The following is a 20,775-nucleotide window of genomic DNA, read 5'->3' on the forward strand; positions in this document are numbered from 1 at the left end:
CCTGGAACAATTCAGCTTTGTTCTTTCATATTTTGACCCCTTCTGAAGCAATGATCGCACATCCAAATATGAAATCCACATGGGTGATAATTAAAGAGATTGAGTTTTATGAAGACCACACCATGACTCATCAAAAGTGCACGTTTGACTGTCTGAACCCACAGATTAGTTCTGTCACGAGTCATTTAAAGAAAATTTGATTAAGAAGAGGAAACCTGGAGTCGTCTAGATGGGGGGGGATCTGTATATTTAAAACCCACTCTAACAGTGTACTGTACATAAGTCAAACTTTACTTTTTTAGGAGCAAAGTCAGATACACACATTATTCTAGAGCAGAACTTTTTATTCCCTGTAGCTCATGTCAGATTTCAATGGGATGAATGGATTTCGCATGATATTGCCAACTAGTGTTGGTTATCACTACAGTGATTTGATGGAAATTATCAATATTAATTTATTTAATTGTATCTGTCTGCAGAGAACATGAATGTCCTAAATTGTAAACTTCCTCCCGGAAATGTCAGTCATTCAAAAAATGCAGATACATGAATAAATTCTATCCACTAAAGTGTTCATATGCCTCTTCAAACAGGCAACTGAGTCTCATATGCTGAAATCCACAACACTATTTCACTGCATAATGGCCTTTATTCTCTCTAAGTTACTTGCCAGCTTGCTTCCTTGTGTACTTTTGTCATGGTCTTGGGTCAGCCAAGACCAGACAATGACACAAGTCCTGTGTCTTGACTGCAAGGAAAGCTCTCTATTTCCCACATTCTCATTGATAGCTGACAACAGTAGCCAGTGGGAAATTTGAGAAGAATTCAAACACCTTGAACTAGTGACAGAGGACGTTAGCATTCATTTCATCACAGCTGAAAAAGTTTTGACATTTTGGGAAAATACGCTTGTTTGCTTTCTTTCTGAGAGTTTTATGAGAAGATTAGACACTCTCATATCATTACACTCGAAATTAAGTCTACGCTCGTTGCCAGGCAACCTCACAGTGACTCCAGGAACTCATTGCACCCAGCTAAGAAATCATCCTGCACATAACCTCCAGTAAAACCACAGTGTGTTGTTGTTGCACCTTGGTTTTTATATGGATTAAAGGACCAAGATATAATCTGTTAATTATTGAGTATTAGAGGTGCTGGTGCCTTTGGACAGAGCCAGGCTAGCTGATTCACCCTGTTATCATTCTTTATGCTAAGCTAAGCTAACCAGCCGCTGGCTGTAGCTTCATATTTGAGCGTGATAGAGATTTTAGCAATCTTCTTATCTAACCCTCGGCAAGACTGCAAATAAGTGTATTATCCAAAACATTGAACAATTCCTCTACTTATTCACTCCATCTTAGTCTTAACTAGCTATTCTCACATACACTATCTGCCACACAGTATTTACTGCTTTAAAAACCTTGACTGAGAACATTTGGTCGGGTAGTGTACAGTCCATTCATCTCTTAGACTTCAGTACAGTCTACAACAGCCTCTTACAATTTAGAAACAATTCCGTCACTGCAAACTTAAATGGCATTTAGTTAAGGTGACCTGTCAAACAGGTTTGGCTAAAATTCTCCAGACTGTACATGAAAGCTTTCTCAGAAACATGATCAAAAGCTATCATTTTTTATTCTAACTTTTTACATACCTAACTGTCTGCTGCCTCACTCCTGAGATTCTCTAGTGACCAGCTTTTCTGGCCTCTTAATGAGTTTGAGCCGAGTTGACACAGCTCCAAGTTTTGCCCCAGATCCCAACTCTTTTGCCTTTTCTCTTAGTCTCCCCAATGCTGCTTTTCTCATTTGGATCACAGTTTGCTAACTAAAGCAAGGCCCTGGTATCAGCGAATGAGGTACAAAAACAGCAATCATTGGACCCTGTGAAAAAGAAATCACAGAGAGGAACTTTTTGGCAAAGATGCACATTGGTTATTCTTAGAAGAGGAGTGACTGAATGTCTGAAAAGGCCCCAGAGCAGACTACCATTCAGTGAGAGGTATTATTCCCTCTTGCTAATGTGAGACATAAAAATACACACTCTTGCATAAGGCAGAGCCAATGGAAAGGTAGACACCATAGAGGAAGAGAAAAAACAGAGCCAGAGACGAAGACGGGCAGAATATGAGAGAGTGTGTGTGTGTGTGTGTGTTTGGGTGGAAAGAATATGTGGGATGTTGTGATTCTCAGTGTCATCTGGTAGCAGTGTCGCTCACCGTCCAAACCTCAGCGGCTTTTTAGAAGAGAAACTCTTCAATCAACTTGTTGTAATTATGCACTGCTGCTTTGTTGCAACAACGTGAACCACATAATGTGCCTGTAACCACAACACCACACACACCAGTAACTTACCTGGAACTGGCTCGAGAGTGTGCTGGATCACAACATCACTGAAGCTCAGTTTGTTCCTGGGGCAGGACCACATGGAGGATTAATGGCATACATTGTACTAATGGACAAAAATTTGGATGAAAATTTAGCTGTAAATGACAACTGATAAGAAAATGGATACCAATTATTATGGTAATGATTTTAGGTTGTGGTTGGTGTTTGTCCTCTTCCAGCAATTGGCACTTTAAAACATGGACACTCCTTCTTTTAATGGTACATTTGACCACAACCTTTACAACGGCAGACATGGCTTATTGCAGAAAACCCGTTATTAAAGATGTACATTTAAACCTATAAATGGTTTACTCACTTTTGCTGTGTAGGTGTATTCAAAACTCTTGACTCTTTATTAATGACTTATTAACAGTCACTAACATGACCTAAATTGCCTCTTTGGGACCATGGGACTAAAATTAGCTGTTGGGCCACTACTGACCCCCCATCTACAACCATCTGTGCAATGTTCATGTCCAGTGCAACCAGTACTCCTATGCTGCAATATTACTTTAATTGCCCCTTTGTAAGACAGGGCCACAAGAATAACTCACGATGCAGGACCCACCGTAGTTAATATTGTATTGCATTGTTTTGTATTGTAGTGGTGCATAATTAATTTACAATTAATCAAATTACTAAAACTGGTTTACATGCACCCAGGTCTGTTGCTTACTTTGCTTGGGTGGTAAAACAAATATTTATAATAGCAGACTTATTACCGTTGATTAAGGACTTACTGACATTTATAACTGCATTCTTGATGTTTATTACCCTTTATTAATAATTTATTTTTTTTACAATCTGGCAACCTGAAAGTTGAGGTAATTGTCTTTATTAATGTTATAAACCCTTTATAAAGGGCAATTTATTAGAAAATGGTAACAATAAAGTTTTTCTCAGAATGTATAGGCAAGAGTTATGTAGACATTGACTGAGTAAATAAGAATTTTTGAATATCTTGCATAACTTACTGACACATCTCGCATCCAGAGCTGTATGTGACACATTTTTAGGATGCCCCTAGAAGTACCCATTTTGTTTTTATTCAGATGAGGGTAGACAAGAAAACTTTTATCATCCAATGAAAACAAGCAATTTCTAAGTTGTTGCCTGAATGAATTCTCGTCCCTGCACTGAAAAATTCTTCTTGAGTTTCTTCTCAAGTCTGATTGATGGAAAAGACAGCGTGAGAGGGATGGTAATTGTCCTGTACGGTGCCATTAAAATGAGGTAATCAGGGTGGGGTGGGGGTGTGGGGTTGGGGGTGTCTGTCTACCTTTCAGTCACTCGGAGGAGCTCAGTCACACAGTGATGATTTGGTGAGTGTGTTGCGCATATGAGTGAGTGTGTATGCGGTGGTGTCACAATGCCAGCGCCTGAGAAAATTGTTACTGTGAGAAAATTTGGAAAATCAAGTCAAAGTTCTCGCCACCGAATGACGTTTGAAGTACTTACTCGTGTTTGAGCGGAGCGGAGAGCCTGAATTACTTTTTAACTGGATGAAACGACTGTCTGAGAATGACCCCGGTGTGTAGAAGTGATTAAGGGGACCCAATTTTGCCATAACCCAAATGTGTTTGCATAACGACTTTGAGTGGTGTTCCTAGTGATATTAAATAAGCCGCTCTGTTGAAGCCTTTAACAACTGTTGAGTACAGCAGTTCTGTTTGGCTATTTCTCCTTGTAGCCTTGTTTTTAAATATCCCAACAATAATTCTATCATTCAGTAAGTCTTAAAATACTCATTTTCTCTTGTCTGAACAGATGAAAATGAAAGCGACCGGCGGTGGCGTCCCCTCAATTCCCTGTGAGGAAAGGTGTGTGGCAGTGAGGTAGAAAGCTGCAAAGTTGTCGTTGGCTCCGTTGAAGTGGTCTTCCTTCCCAGCAACTTGGATGTTTCCCCCGTATTTCACCCTATAACCCCCCACCCCGAATGGAGCGTGATTTACTGTCTTGTAAACACATAGGAAGTAGCATTGAAAATGGTTTAACAAAGTCAATAAAAGCAGACATCATTCCTGGTATCAGGGGGTGGTGAGGGGGAGAAGGAGGAGGTCTGGGGTGGCTGAGGGCAGGTATCCTCCCCTCCCTCTCTGGTTTGTCCCTCACTCCTGCCTCCATCTTTTCTCCTTGTCTGTCATCTGTGTCCTCTGTTCCTTCTCTCCCTGTTCTTTGAGTTTCTCTTCATCCCTGTCTTCCTATCCTCTTTTTTTCCCTCTCACCCTCTTCTGTACTCCCTCCTCTCTCTCTTTCTGCCTTTTTTATTTCATGTGTTGGGCAGTGGACAGCCAGAGCAATGGCTTTAACAGACCTACCTGCAGGGCTGCTTAGGGCGGCTCTTTCATCTGGGCTCTGGAGAAAGAAGCCCCCGGCCCTAAAACAGCTGTGTAGACCTGGGAGTGAGAGGACCATGAAAAACGCAGAGAAGAAAGAAAGGAAATTCAATGGTCCTCTGGGAATCATACCTCCCCATGCCTCTCTCGTGCTCTTTCTCTCCTTCCCTCTTTCTCTCAACTTTATGGTCCTCTGTTTTTCTTTATCTCTCTCTCACTTGCTCATTATCTTACTAAGTGTTCCCAATTTTAAGTGTTATTATGTTGAAACTCATTCCACCTCTCTCTGCCCCCAGTCTTCTTATTTACTTATCTCCATAAAATTGTCTCTCAAACCTGATACCATTTGGGTTTAGATTCACATCTCTGTCACACATCTGCCTCTGAAACAGGCTGCGCATGCTCCTTTTCACCACTAAACCGTCAAATTGCATGAAAACAAACTGAGATGCAGGAAGGAATCCTGGGCGCTGGTGAAGGCCAGTGATGGACTGACAGAAGGCCAGGAGCATGGCCGAACTCAGCTGTGAGGAATTTAATTCAGGAAATTAAACCTTTATAGTCTCTTAATGAGCTGACAAAAATACACCATGTGACCGTTCATGTGCAGTCCATGTTGATTCGCCCTAACAGCCAATTTTCTAACTATAGAGGTGTTTGCTGTATGTTAGCTAGTAACTGACGCACTGACCTATGTATGGGAGTACCTCAGCCTCTGACTGACCTCAGAACTCACCAGGAACTCCATATCTTCCTCTCATCTCTACATAAATACATTCATAAAACCCGAAGATAAATCCAGCATTTTTGCTCATATTGAAACATCTTCGTATCAGTCCACACCACCTATGCAAAATTCTCTCTATCACACGCACTCATTTCTTTCTATGGACTTGTAAACATGCAAACATTGTCCTCATGTTCTGTATGACCACACCTTTGGTCTCCAAGAATTCCTGAGAAAAAATGCCCTTTTAGCTTCCTAGCAAATAGCAGGGTGCTTTACTTTCTTCAGCAGTCACTAGTTTACTGCAGTGTATGCTACCTGTTCAACCATGTACTGGACAAGAAGCACACCTTGTATGAGGTTTGTTGCTGGAGACAGCTGCCTGTGGCTTTATGGGGGTTGCTGAGAGCGTTGAGACCATCCATTAATTTTGGTTTGATACTTGACTCTTAGCTGTTGTGTTATCCTTAAAGGGGAAGTCCACAAATTTCACACACAGTCTGTTTACAGGCCTTGTGGAGTACAACTGCATATGTGAAAAAGTTTTATAAAGTCTTTTGTGGCTTCAGAGAGATAAAGTGTGAAAAATTACTTGGGCTGAAGACTACAAGAACAATTTGTGAAGTTTCAAACAAGTGAGACCAGACCTCTATAGCTTGCTCCTCATCTCTGCTTGAGGCTAGCGGCCTGAGGCTATATCAGGTGTGTATTAAGGGAGAAATTAATACAGCATTGGAGCTCCATTCATTCTCATGTTTCCATTAGTGCATAAGCACTTGAAAATAAGAATTGTTGTGTTTTTGTAAAAATGTTAATATGCAGAGTTCTGTGTTAATTCTAAGAGGGATTAGACGTATAAGATTTATCCTTTTGCATTCCATATTGAAAATATCATTTAATGCTGGTTTAAAGCTTTTCAATAAAAATAACAGCTTCATAACTATATTTTCCTCTGTTGCATCACAGACAAATCATTCACACCTCTAAATCCATTAGCATCCAAATGCATATGTGCCCTAATATATATACTGTATTCATTGTTTAATGAATCCATTTAAGATTTTAATTTTAGAATTCAGAATTTCAAAAACATATTTATGCAACAGCGTTATTGCTTCGGGTCTAATGTGCCTATTAAAGGCAGCATGAAACAAAGACTAATGGACACATTTCTGATCTTTGACATAATGTATTTCAGCCTCAGCTTCTGAAAAATAAGAAAGAGGAGCTGGAGTTTTGGAGCTGAACGTAATGTCCCTCATGCATCATCACCATCAGTCCACTCTGTGGTGAGATCACCTTCCTGGTTTTAAAATTCCTCACACTCCTCCAAGAGGTGGGATACAATATAAAAATGAGCAATTGGTGACAATCCATACCATCCCCATGGGCACTGCTCAAATAGCTTCTCTGTTTTATAACTGCTCCGTTTTAGGCTTTCTAATCCTATTGTTGATATTCTGTACATACACACTGTGCACTGTCTCTATTAGTTGATTTGTTTGTGTTGGCCAGTGTTATGCTTGCTGGGATGTATCAGGGTGGTGACTTGGTTTCATGATTGCTTGAGATTGCCATAAGTGTGCACTTATGGCAATCTTCTTAAACTTAAGTTTTAGGATATATTTTAGGTATCTTTGGCCAGGGTGTGTGTGTGGGAATAAGAGTGGTCAAGTATGCAGACGCTCAATTTGATGTAATTGACTTTCCTTAGTGTTGTGAACCTCCTAGCTAACAAGTGCCATGTGTGGTTTTTACATTATTTATTCCGATTAATATCATGTGTGAGCCATGTATGTTTTCCCTTAGGAAAGGTTAGTTTAGCATAAAGACTGGAAGCAGGGGGAAACAGCTAACATGTTAGATATTTACATGTATATACAACGAGTTCGCTGTGGCAGAAGTTTTGTCCCACCATAGCATTACTCAACAAAACTCCGCTCCGGTATCCGTTATGTGTAAATACCAGAATGTATGTACAAATGTGCTGTGTGTGTGTATATGAGACTATGTACAAACTGTGGCAACACATTTCCTGGAAAGGACAATAAAGAATCTATCTATCTATATATTATATATTATATATATGTATGTTATATATAAATATATTATATAATTTACAAAAACTAACCAGGTGAGAATTTCTGCCTTCACTTTTTTAACAGTTTTAACGAATTAGATGTAGCGTGATAAAATTAGCTTTAGAGGCACTGGTAGATTTTAAAAAAACCATTTAGATAGAGCCTCGATAGAGTTAACTGTTGTCCCCGTATTTCTAGTCTTTATGCTAAGCTAGCTAACAGTTCCTGACTGTAGCTTTGTATTTAGCATACAGACATGAGAGTAGTATCAAACTGCTCATCTGACTCTTAGAAAGAAAGCGAATAAGTGTATTTTACCAAAATGTCAAACTATCCTTTTGAATTACTTTCAGTGAACATGTACTGTATACCCCATTATAGACTCTATACACTTTAGTCTATGTTCTATAATCTATGTTATTACTTTTTTTTTTTTACTTGCTTTTGTTTACTTATACTATTTTTTTCATTATATCTTTTTTATTATTTTTCTATTTCATTGTGTTATTTAATGTGTCTAATAATCTGATCTGCTGTTTCCCCATTGTGGGATCAGTAAAGTCTGTATTTCCTTATCTTATCTTAAACAGGTACACTGTTATCATTTAGAAACATACTACTGCTACAGTGAATACTACTGTTCATGCTTTCCTAAATTGATCTTAAAGGTCCATTTAGTTTTATCTATTGGCAGAAACTGAATATAATATTCATAAACATGTTTAGATATGTACTCACCGGGTAATAAAATCATTATGTTTTTGTTACCTTACAATCTACAGACACCGAGGGTCACCTTCAGGGGCGGCTGCCATGTTTCTGCAGTAGCCCAGAACAGAAAAACCAAATGCTGGCACCAGATAGAGGTGTCGCTGTTTTTCCGCAGCTACTGTAGTTTTCCTTCACGCTTGGAAGGGGAGGGTGAAGTGAGGGAGTTGAAATCCAACAACTGAACCACTAGATGCCATCCTACAGCCTGGTCTTTTAAACGTCATCATCTTACTTACTTGCAGAATTATATATAAAAAGGAATGAATGTACAATAGAAATATTCAGCTTTTTCATGTCTCAAACATCAAAACACACACTCTCTGACGTCAGGGACGTTGTCGTGTTGAGACAACATCGATAGGACCTAGAATACCAAGAACAATCAGATCACACGTTTTCCATTCCCTTATTGTCAAGTGTTTTACAGGCCACTTAACAGAAGGGACTTTAATAGTATCATAACATTTATGGATTACTGGTTAAGTATTCCAGCAGCTCCGTTTCCCCCCTCAGTTTAAAGCCAACTTTAGAAGATGTAAAAAACTGACCTGTGAATCACCTGGCCCTTCTCCTTCTCCCTCTCCCCTTCCTATTCCCCACCCTTCCTCCCCAGGAGAATCTGCACAGAGCGCGAGGCTGCAAAATGTGAAACAAAAAAAGATGAATGGATGAGAAATATGGGTGGAAGGGCAGCTGGTTAACACAAGGGGCTAAGTATGGCAGGTAACAGAGTGAGAAAGCAGAGAAGGAAAGTCCACTTTAGGGCAGGGAGGGAAAAGGTATAGAGAGTGGACAGGGCTGGTGTTGAGTGCTGTTGTGTTTGTTTAGTCCCCTTCAAAGGCAAGCTTAATTATTTTACCATGCTGTGCCTGCAGAGACTGCAGGATTCATGGGCTGCTCTCAGCCCCTATCTCCCCTATCCAACTGAGGGCTTAACCCTTGAAACACTTCAAACGTTTACGTCCGAGAGAATATCGGCCTTAAAGGTTCAGTTGATTATCCCTAACAATGATGATTATCATGAAATAAAATTAAAATATAACTTATAACTCTTAATCTAGTATGTTGTTTTGTTTTTTTTCATCTCTGGAATCCACTTTTGATTGATAAAATGTCTCACGGCATCACACTGAGCCAACTGATGTCTGTGCACACATTTCCTGTCCAAACCAAAGCAAAGCGTCTTCACAAAGATGAATCACTCTCTCAGGCTGGACTGGTGCTTGCTGCCTGCAGAACAGTTTGCTTTTCACCAGTGGGTGCAACAAATTTGAACTGGAAACAGGGCAGTAACCGTGTCACAGTATGGAAAAGTATGTCTACTCATATAGAAGCAATGTAAATGTTAAAGGAAGAGACATTTGCTTTCTTGTCGAGGGTTAGATGAGTCGGTTAGCTTAGTTTAGCATAAAGACTGGAAACAGAAGCCTGGTTGTGTCCAAAGGTACAAAAAATGGCTGCCTAACAGATTATATCTTGTTTTTGTTAATTACGTACGTAAACTTGTATATAAGGTTGTAGTTTCATGTGAGGTAAAGCCACAGGGCGCAGTATTTCTGTAACTGAATAAGAAATATAAGCAATAAGTGAGCTTTAGAGGCGCTGGTAGGCGGATTTTACCTTGAGACGGAGCCAGGCTAGCTGTTTTCCCCTGTTTGCAGTTTTTTTACTAAGCTAACTGGCGGCCGACTGTAGCTTCATATTTTCTGTACAGACATGAATCAATCCTCTTGCCGAGCTTTCAGAAACAGCTAATTTAATGACCAAGGACCACAGTGCAGTGGAGGAAGTACTATTGAGTTAATACAGACAGACCGACTCTCCTTCTGATGCTTAAATCTGTGATTGCTAGACTTTGTTTCAAGTCAAGGCTGTAGCCATGGAGTCAACATTGGAGGTGACCAAATCTGCCAGGGGGTCCTTATATATATATATATATATATATATATATATATATATATATATATATATAAATAATTAAATTACTGCCTTGGATAAAGTGAAATTGGTTAGCCAACTGTCTTGCTAGCCAACCTAGTTACAGTGTCTCTCTCATTACTTTGTTGAATTGCTGGATGGATTTGGGCTCTATAAATGTGTCGGGATAGAGTCCAATAACCCGTTTAAAGTCCTGACACATAGTTGAGAAACCAGATTTTACATTATTTCAAGTTCTTTTTAATTTAAAAGATGTGGTAAAGGCTTACATTTACTAGATATTTGACACATTCATAACACATCTATGAATACACCATTTCACATCTGTAATACATACTTTTCAGTACATCTGGACCATAATAGTTTATTCCTGACATTACTCGACTGCAGCTGTAACTTGGCTGAAGGTGTGCATGCAAGGAAAATGGCCATTTCACAGCTTTCGAGATAACAAAATGACAAAGAGAGGTTTCGGTTGGTTGTCTGGTGATGGGATGTTTTAGTGGATAGAAGCTGGGAATGAAGCATTTCAGTGCTTTTAAGTTTAAATTACACAAGTACTCTTCACTCCATTTTTACAGCTGCAGTATCATGTACAAAACCCAAGGATTTCGAACATTGAAACTTAGTGACTCCTTCATATAAATTGTATAACAGGAACAGTGATCTTGTTCACTCGATCCTGGCAAGCTCACAGCAGATCACTTTACATCAAATGGGAATGCCAGTCACTTTAGGAATTTATACGTGTTATTACTATGGTCTAGACAGTCTAGGACAGATGTCATGGAGATGTAAAACTGGATCTGCTCCTAAAAGGATTGAGCTACGCAAGACGGTGAAGGTGTCTGCAATGAAAAAATTGTATCATAGAAAGAAAATCATATTCTTCTTAAAACATGTGAAATAAAAAATCCAGTAATTGCACTTATTCCCAGCTTTATCAGGCATCTCAAATATTTAACTCAAATAAGAAACAATATTATACTGTTAAACAAGTAACTCCAGTAGTATCAAAGGCATTCATTTAGGAAACCTCCTCAAGAAATTTTAAATATTTTCTATGTGTATTTGCAATGGAAGTATGTTAAATTACTTCTCCCAAGCGGCACATTTGTTTTCAACCTTCTTTTTAAGAAAAATAATATTTTAAGAGCACTAACTAGATTAAATGACTTGTAAGATTTCCTGCGGTGTGACAGCACCCAGGGTGATTTTTCTGGGAATACCATTTTCTGCTCCATAACTACCAATAATACAGACTAAAGCTCGTTGGGGTATAAAAAGAATAAATACTCTGAGGACTCACAAAGTCACTCCTTCATCTGCTGAACAGTTCCAGATTTTACTTCTCGATGGCATCACAGCTTTTAGGCTTTGTGCTGTGGTTTTCTGGCCATTGAACTGACTCTTTCATTGTCACACAGACTCAAAATTAACAGAGAATATATATCCAACAAATAAAGTACCAGATAATAGGCAAAATAAATGACACACATGGGCTTTACCTTGAAGACTGTTTGTTCTTAAAGCTTAATATTTCCTTAAAGGTTAAAGCAAAGTACATGCCACATTTATCCGATTACAGTATATGTTCTGGAAGCTCTAACAACCATTTTCTATGTTTTGACACTAAATATCCAAACGTCCCACTGAGCAAACAGAACTCCACAGCTAATATGGGGAATTGTCATGTCAAATTGGGCAAAATTTGATTTTCAGACAGTGTTATCTTCAATCCAGAGACCCATGTTTAAGCCTGCATGAATGACAACAAGTAGTTGCCCTGCTGAGGGCCTGCCAGCTCCAGGGATGTTTCTGACCCACTGCTCTCTGACCTCCCCGTGGAGGAGTAGTTTAAAAGAACAATTTCTTGTTTTGCGATTGACACGCGATCACAAAAAGAGCTGCTGAAGAAGCTGAACTAACTAAAATGGCGGTTGCTAACAAGTGGCTAAATGTTAGTACACTGAACAAGAAGACTTATCTACTCACTACTCCACATTCACAGCCAGTGTTTATACTCCCACTCTCACAAATGATTCATTATCTATCTATCTATCTATCTATCTATCTATCTATCTATCTATCTATCTATCTATCTATCTATCTATCTATCTATCTATCTTAAATATTATGTTATGCATATGATCAGTCTTTTAATGTTGCACCTGGGATTGGGATAGCTGCCATCTTAATCCAGATCTCTCTGACAAAACCAGTCTCACTACTGCAGTAAAAGTCACTGTAAAACCCAACTGTTGCATCATGGAAACAGAACCCCTCCGCTCCTCTCCCCGTCTTCCTATTTCACCTCTCCATCTTTCCTTTCTTCCTCTTCTTGGTTTGTCTCTGTTCTGCCTTTTCCATCTATCTGATCTCAGTTTCTATAAGTCTTCCAACCCCCCCACCCCCAACTTGCTCTGCTCTCCATGCAGCCTGTGCCCGATCCCTCCTCCCTGTACCCTCCTCTATCCCTCTTTCTCTCCTCCTGCCATTTATCTGTCTCTCGCTCCCTGCTGTTACTCTCCCCTTCCCCCCCCACCCTTCTCTTCTTCCCTGTTCCCCTCTTTCCTCTGTAGTCTGCAACCTGTGGAACCAATTAGACCTTGTAAGCGGGGGCCTTTTGCCACTGTCGTGTGGTCGGTTTAACCTGCCGCTCCAAAAGGACCTCGACTCATAGCACGACCACCACTACCTAGCCTTCCTTGGTGGGTGGGTTTGGGATGGTGGGGTGGGGGAGTACATGACTGCAGGAGCTCAGGGACCACCAAGCCTCTTTTGAACCCCTGTCCTCAGTAAAATCCCAAATGTGAGTCTGACTTGCTTTAAAAGAGAAAGGATGAGAGGCAATGGAAGCTAAGATTTTTGTGAATTTAAAAAGAAAAGCTGTAAAATAAGCAAAAAAATTAAAATAAAAGTCATCCATTCCTTGTTCCCTGTCTTCATCTTTTGCGTGTTATTATGTTGCAGGCCTGTTAAGATACGGTTCATCCTCTTTAGGGGTAAACAAACTTCTCTTTTAGCACCAGACCGTTTCCTTTCACCCTCTTTTCACCCGCACCCCAACAGCCAGGAATGCTTTTAACAATTCACAGTCGGACGCAGAGCAACATGGGACGCTGGGAGATTGTCGCATTCCAAAGGGGAGCATTTTTTAGTCGCTCTTCACGTGTCAATCAGCGACACTATCTCCTTGTCGCCCCTTTAAACCCCCCCCACCGCCCCCGTAAGACACACAAACACACATACACCAACTCTGTGAGCCTGCAACCCGCCTTGCTGCGTCTCAGTTTGAGGACACAGTCGTCGATGTGTTAAGCACCTAAGAATGCGGGCCTTATGGCGGGTGTAGGACACACAAACACAGTTTTCTCAGACTTCACACAAAGGACTCTTCCACCTCCAACATCTGTGATGTGGGTCACTGGGGAGCACCACTCCTCTGGTGAAATGCGGAGAGTAGCAGGTCTCTTTTAACAAGGAGACCCTGAAAAAAACAAAACAAAAAAATCTTGAAAGTATAGGTTTCCAGCGTCATAACTCATCTCAACCAGTTAGTTTTTTCCGCATATGATGATTTTTTGAAGGTTTAGGTAACTTTCTGTTCACGTTTGTCTACAACAAACGTACAAAATGCTGTAAAATAAATCAAAACATGCAATCCTATATTTTTGTAGCTTGATCTAAAGTGATAAGCAGGAAATTGGGTCAAGAAGGGCACACACACACACACACACACACACACACACACACACACACACACACACACACACACACACACACACACACACACACATAATACAGGCCAACTTTCAACAGCTCACTTCCTAACACACACACACACTCTCCGCCTTACAGTTGGGATAACAGTCCTGGTGAAATTCCTTGGCACATTATCAGTGCGTTGAAAGCACCTGACTGGTATGTGACAGTGGCAGTTAGTGACAGTTCTCCTTTAAAGTGGGGGGCAGGCGGTGGTCGGGGGGTAAAGGGTTGATCCATTTGATACGAGCCCTGCTGGATACTTGACAGGAGCTGTCAGTGAGCCGAGGGGAGGGTGGTGCTTATCGATCAAACACCCCTCCTATCTGCCACGCTGACCTTCATGTCCCGTGGAGGGCTGTTTGGGTGGGGAGACTGTAATGGGAGACATAGGCTGGGTTGGGGGTTGTGGTTGTGGAATCATTGGGGGGGGGGCTATCTTGTGATTGTAAAAGTAAATTTATTACAATATCAGAGTTTATGTTCCTGCATGGAAACCCAATACATAACTAAACCAAATGTAATAAAACATGATGCCTACTAATGCAATTAATTATTATTTTCATTGTCAATTAATCTTAATCTTAATTTTTTGTTAATTATTAATTTATTTAGCATCTATAATATAAAAAAAGCTAAACAAAAAAATTTCCCAAAGCACAAGCTGACATCTTGTTGGGTCTGAACAGGAAAAACGTGTTGAGTTTACAACAAATCTCACATTTGAAAAGCTAAAACCAGGAAAAATCTGGTATTTTCCCTTAGGTTTTGACAAGTTTTTTCAATTAATGTCCAGTCAATTGACTGATTGATTAATTAAACAATTGTTTCAGCACAAATCCCTATAAATCGAGCACTGATTCTTAGGTACAAACATGCACTTTGACTAATTACTTTATATCAAGTTAATGGAGAGAACACTACTTACAGTGAATGAAACACATTGCTATTTGTCACACTGGCTAATTTAAACTAATGAAGTGCGTCATATGTGAGCTAATGTTTTAATGTTTTACTTATTAAGCTGTTAAGTTCCTACTCCTCCTGCAGTGGAGTCAAAAATATAATATCTTCCTTTTGAAATCTAGTAGTCTAGTTAAAGTATATAAAAGTATTTCTGAATATAAAAAAGTAACATACTCACTATTAAATAACAAAATATCTGAATATTTTTAAAGTGTACAGTATTTCAGTAAATTACAGTCCACCTGTACACCTCGTTTACTACCAAATTGGATTTGAACCAATCACAAGCCTGCTTTTCTTATCTCCAAGCTAATGCGGTCCCTGTTCACACATGGCACATACAACTCCCTTCACAATTACTATAGTTACTGAAGATTTTCAGAATGATTCACCAATTTACAAAACTCTTTACAAAAGTCACCGTTCAAATCACACCACACATTTGAGCAGTGACAATGTGATCCTGAAAACCTTCTTTTTGAGTAATTCTTTCTTCAAAATCTGGCGCAGTTCCACAGTTTATTTTTGCTGGAGAGGTGGACGCCATGCATCAAACCAGCAGCATGCAAAGGCTGAGGAAAAAAAAAAGTGTGAGTGAGGGACAACCAGTCATCTTGTGGTGAACCATAACCAGTGTTTAGCCTGGACAATCTTTGGCCACTGGTCATTACAGCACCATGCTGGGGCCGCTGTCCTGTTGTCAAAACACTGTGCTTGGCAGTGACTGTGTACGGCAGAATGTGACAGAAAATATGAGTGAGTTTAAAAATGTGGATTTGATATGGAAGTTTTGAACTGATCATATTTTTGCATCAGTGACTTGCAGGTCTTGTTTTCACTCTCTTTTTGGTTATGTGTTGTGAGGACGATTGCTGTTTTAAGCAAGTCAAAGCGTGTCAGTGTGAGGGAAGCAGCTAACTCGACATATAGGGTCGGATGTGTGGTAAATGGGCTCCCCCTACTGTTTTCTAAGTTCCTCACAACTATGTGACGCCTCTGCACTAAATGACTTTACATTAATGCAGTAGGATGGCTCAGCCACTCTGCCAAAGCGTAACTTGCAGTCAACACTAAAGCACAAGTGGATCTGATCTGATTTAGATACATTTTGTTCCATCATATCTGTGTATCTCTGCTTGTACTTCTTCATAAGCCACTTAGACACACATCCTGCCTCTTCATTCCTTCCTTCCTCCCTCCCTCTCTCCTTCCTGATCTATAAATACTCTCTCATCAACAGAGCTTGGCTGCGAGAGGCGTCGACCCCGGCCTCTCTTCGTCCAGCAGAGCAGTGATTTATGGGGGCTCAAGCTGGCGCTAACCTTGCACTTGGGCCCTGGCAGTATAAATGATGGCAGGTCAGTGGCAGCCTGGATGGAGGGGAGAGACTCTCTTTCTGCACCTCTCTCTCTTCTCTCTGTCCTGTTATCATCAGTGTGATGGAGACATCATCATCATCTCCTGGGAGTATAAATAGTGCTGGATCAGGTGACAGTGCCGGCCCTGGCCTTTGATGGGAGCTTTAATTTCATGCCTAATTTCTCTCGGCACAGAGAGGATCGATGCTGCCCTGCTCGTGCTCCCCATCCCTCTGCTTCCCCTCTGCTGCAGAGACAGAGAGAGCAAAGAAGGACAAATGTTCACCGCTGAGTGATGTGCATGCGCCAAGACATTTAGCTTACCTGTAAACACACATATGTACGGACATCCTTCACGGGGGTGTTGACAAATGAATGCCAGGTCAAGACACACATGCGGAGGTCTATTTCTGTACCTGCAGATGACTTAAACGATCAATACAGCTGGAACAGATAGCTTTGGAAATAAGAGCAACAAGCAAAATATAACTACACAGCTACCCACCTGTGTGTTGTGTGTGTTACACATTGCCATGGTGATAAATAAAAGCCCTCTGTTCCCTGCTCGCAGCCCCAGGGAGGCATTGAACTCTAGCCCCTCCATAATGACTTTGTCTACCTATCGATCCGGCTATGATCCATGTACTGTAATTCTTATATCATCAGCCCGGCCCCAGCAATAACTCCAAGTCATATTTCGGGGCCTCCCGTCCACTTGACAACTTAATGATGCAGGGGTCCTTGCCGAGTTTGGACTTTTACACCCCCCCTCCCCATCCTTTCCCTCCCTTTTCTCCTGCGGGGCTCTAATTTCTCCTTGTTCTTTCAAACTAATATCAGCAAAGGCACATAGAGGCTGTTCTCTCTAAGGACTTCCCTCTCTGAAACCACATATATTCTCCTCTTCACCTCTGTGTGCTTGCAGTATAGCACAGGGTTAGTGTCTGGGGCTGCCGTGCATCTGTCTCCAATTTGGAGCACAGCCCCTGCAGGCTCCCGGGGAGACTCAGCCGTCCCTCTTTAGTCCCTGTTCTTTTTCTCCCGTTGAGCCGGGGCAATATTTCATTGTCATTTCAGCCCTCTCTTCCTAGCCTGGATGTAATAGCGGGAGATATATGGGCCCGCGCTTCTGCAGCCTTCTGAGCTTCCTCAGCCTTTTATAAAACACTGTCAGAGTGACAAAACAGCAGCCCTTGGGTATTCAGGCACAGATGCCCCCCTCATCCCGAGGCAATTTCTCAATATCCTGCGCTGATCCTTTTAGCAAAGAGATAACATCTGGGTCCTTGGACAGGATGAGTTGGAACAGTCATCCCGGACAGAGTCGTAGCTCATCCCTATAGCTCTGTCTGCCTACAAGCCATAGGCTGTCTGTCAGCTCTGTTTTTATAAGAGCTGATTTAGGGAGCAGTCCTTGAATCCTAATCCAATAGAGAGCCACAGGAGCATGCAGGACTACTTTTTTAAAATGTCAACCCAGTGCTGACTGCTGATCAAGGAGCTTCAACGTGTCAATGCAAGAATTTGCTCAGACATTTCATAATCTAAAGGTAAAGAGAGAGCTGTGTTGGGGGGGGAGGGGGTCTGTTCATTACTGTCGCTGTTTGAAAAGCTCTAATGGTGTTCCACCTGGCCACAGAGAGACATAACAACCTATACCTCTGAGACAGGGCCCTGATTGAGATGTGAGTAAAAGAGAGGAGGTGGTGGGGGCAGCAGATGGGCACTGCAGACAATTAAAGCTGCATGTTCTGTTGTGGTTCCTCCACTTTGTTCCTGTCATTCGCCTCATCCTCAGTGACATCTATCCTCTTCATATGCCACTGCATCTACCTCAAATTTCCTTCCTTCCTGCCCCGACATTTCTGCCCCATCCTCCCTCCTCACTCTCCCCCTCCTCGCGCCATCCTCAGCTCTCCTCCTTCCTCTCACACTCTCCTCCACAAGACACAAACCTCCTCTCCCCTCTCTCCCGCGCTCCACACCCCCCCAGCCTTAATTGGGAGTCAGGGAGAGCAGTGGAAATCGCATTAACGCGGGCCCTGCCTGGGTGTGCCATCCATCTTCTTTTTTATTACGCCGCGCCGGGGCTGCCTGGGCTCTGCCGTTCGATTTGTCACCGGCCTCGTTCGCTGATAACAGGCATTTGTCATCGCCTTGCCTCCCTGTTAATGTTATCATCTCCTCCCTGACAGCCGCCCTCCGCCGGGGAGCGCCGGCGACAAAGCACATCCGTCAAGCGAATATTTCCACGGCTAAGGGGACCGCACACTGCAATAAGCCACATTAAAGCACTTATGAAGGGTGCAGGCCGAGTATGTGTGTGTGTATCCGTGTGTACGCACCGGTGCCACGACGCGCGTCGGAGTGTGCGCTGCGTGCGCATACACACCCTTCGAACACACGCGCGGAGGAGCGTGTAGTGCGCTTGTCAGTGCCGTAAAAGAGGCGAGGTGGGGGCCGACAGGGAGAGGAAGAGGTAATTTGTTGCAATTAATTACGCAGTGAGTGTGGCTTTGTTGTGTGGGAGAGCATTTTATCTGTTGGAATGCTTCCTTCGCCAGGCTGTGATGCTATTTGTTTGATTTATAGCTTCTGCCTGCCCGAGGCGGAGTGAGCCTGCGTGTGCGGGTGTCTGTGAGTGTGTTTTTACATGTGCACAATGCTGTGGCATTATCCACAGAAATATACTGTAGTCTCGGTGACAGGGAGCCCTTTGTTTGTGGGTGACGTTACATATGAACAGCCACACTGCCCCTGTTTGTCCTCTCTCAGGACTCAAACTCCTGGTTTCCATTTGTCATTCAGCAGCAAATCAACAACTCCAAAGGTTGACTCTCAATCACCAGGCTCACCTTTTCCTCCTCCTATGTGTGACTGGAAGCCATGTCTGAACGTGCTGTGACACTCAGATCTATCTGTACCCAAACCCCAAAACAATCCAGATGTGATATGCTGATGTTTCTCACACTGGCCTGGTCGATCCTCTTTCTTCTCTCTCTCTCCTGTCATGTCAGGGCAAGCAGGGATGTGACAACATTTATCCATTCTGCCTCAGTTGGGGGTTTGCAGGGCCCTTGTGCAGGGGCTGACAGATGGATCAGCCAGCCTAAAGGCAGTGGGAAGAGCTGAGAGAGAGAGAGAGGAGTGCCACTTCCCATTCTTCAACATACTGTATGACTCCCAAATTTACAATGTCACATGGTATGGCAAATTTGCCACCCTGGCTGACAGAGGACTGCAGGCAGGATGATAGCAGTTTCATACACTGAGAGAACGCAGCTACTTCTGTGATTCTTCAAACCATGGAATTACAAAAAATATCTGGAGATGGCCATAACGTCCCTTACTTTAACTCCAAATGTCTCATTTACATGTTGAGGACAGAATGAAACTAATTTGTAGTGGGAACCAGAGATAGAAAATAAGACTTGTTACATATACATCATATATTTATATAGGCATACTGAAGAGATGTAAGCATGTTGGTTGGTTGTTGCTTGTTCAGACATTAACCTCCAGAATGAGCTGCAAAACATCTTGAGTAAAATCCATGTATTAAACCTGCAATAACTGATTTTGTTGCCCACTTGGGGGTAGCAGCAACAAGCTGTACACACAACACTGATATATCATCACCTTATAAGCTAAGTGCAAACATGACGAATTGTTGTAATGATGTATTGACAAGTGCAGCCTTTGTGACTTCTGCAGTAGCCTAGAATTGACAAACTAAACACTGGCTGTAGATTTGCGTTTTTGTAAGTTTTGCAGCCACCGTAGTTTCTCCTACACGCTGAGGAAGCTGAGCTGTATTCAGGTGGTTGCAATCTGCAACTTCACCACTATATTCCACTAAAGCCTACACACTGGTCTTTTTATTAATTTACATTTATAACAGAATTATTACAAAAATAATTCCACCACAAGGTCCTTTAAACAGCTCTTCTAGAGCTTATGCTCATATATGATCTTCATCAGCAGATGACTTTGATTAGTTGCCATGGAATTGTAGGTGTGCGACGGTGTGCTGTATTAACTGTTGTGACGTGATGAGACGTGCCGCACTGATGTATGTTTTTATCTGATCGGGTGAGAACAGAGGTGATTTTCCGGCCTTGGCTGAACAATAAAGTTATAATCTGTTCTATTCTAAGTTCCAGAAACGCCATTTAGTAGCTTTCTCATCTACTGTTTCCAAGGTCAAGAATGTACTTTGAACCTCATTAGTAAACCATTTATTTACCACTAATAAGGCCATTAGTTGCATCTCTTATAAACCCATCATACAGTTTAGTCCACAGTGTTAGTTTACCCTTTGTTTCATGATGTGTATTTGTGCTGTAATTGCAAGAGTTTTTTTTTTTTTTGTGGCTGTTTTGGTGACAGGCGAGTTTTCTCTTTATTGTCATTTTCTATGTATAGAGGCAACCTCCAGTTATTGGA

Source organism: Dicentrarchus labrax, unplaced genomic scaffold, assembly GCF_905237075.1.
Source record: "Dicentrarchus labrax unplaced genomic scaffold, dlabrax2021, whole genome shotgun sequence".
NCBI classification, from domain to species: Eukaryota; Metazoa; Chordata; class Actinopteri; family Moronidae; genus Dicentrarchus; species Dicentrarchus labrax.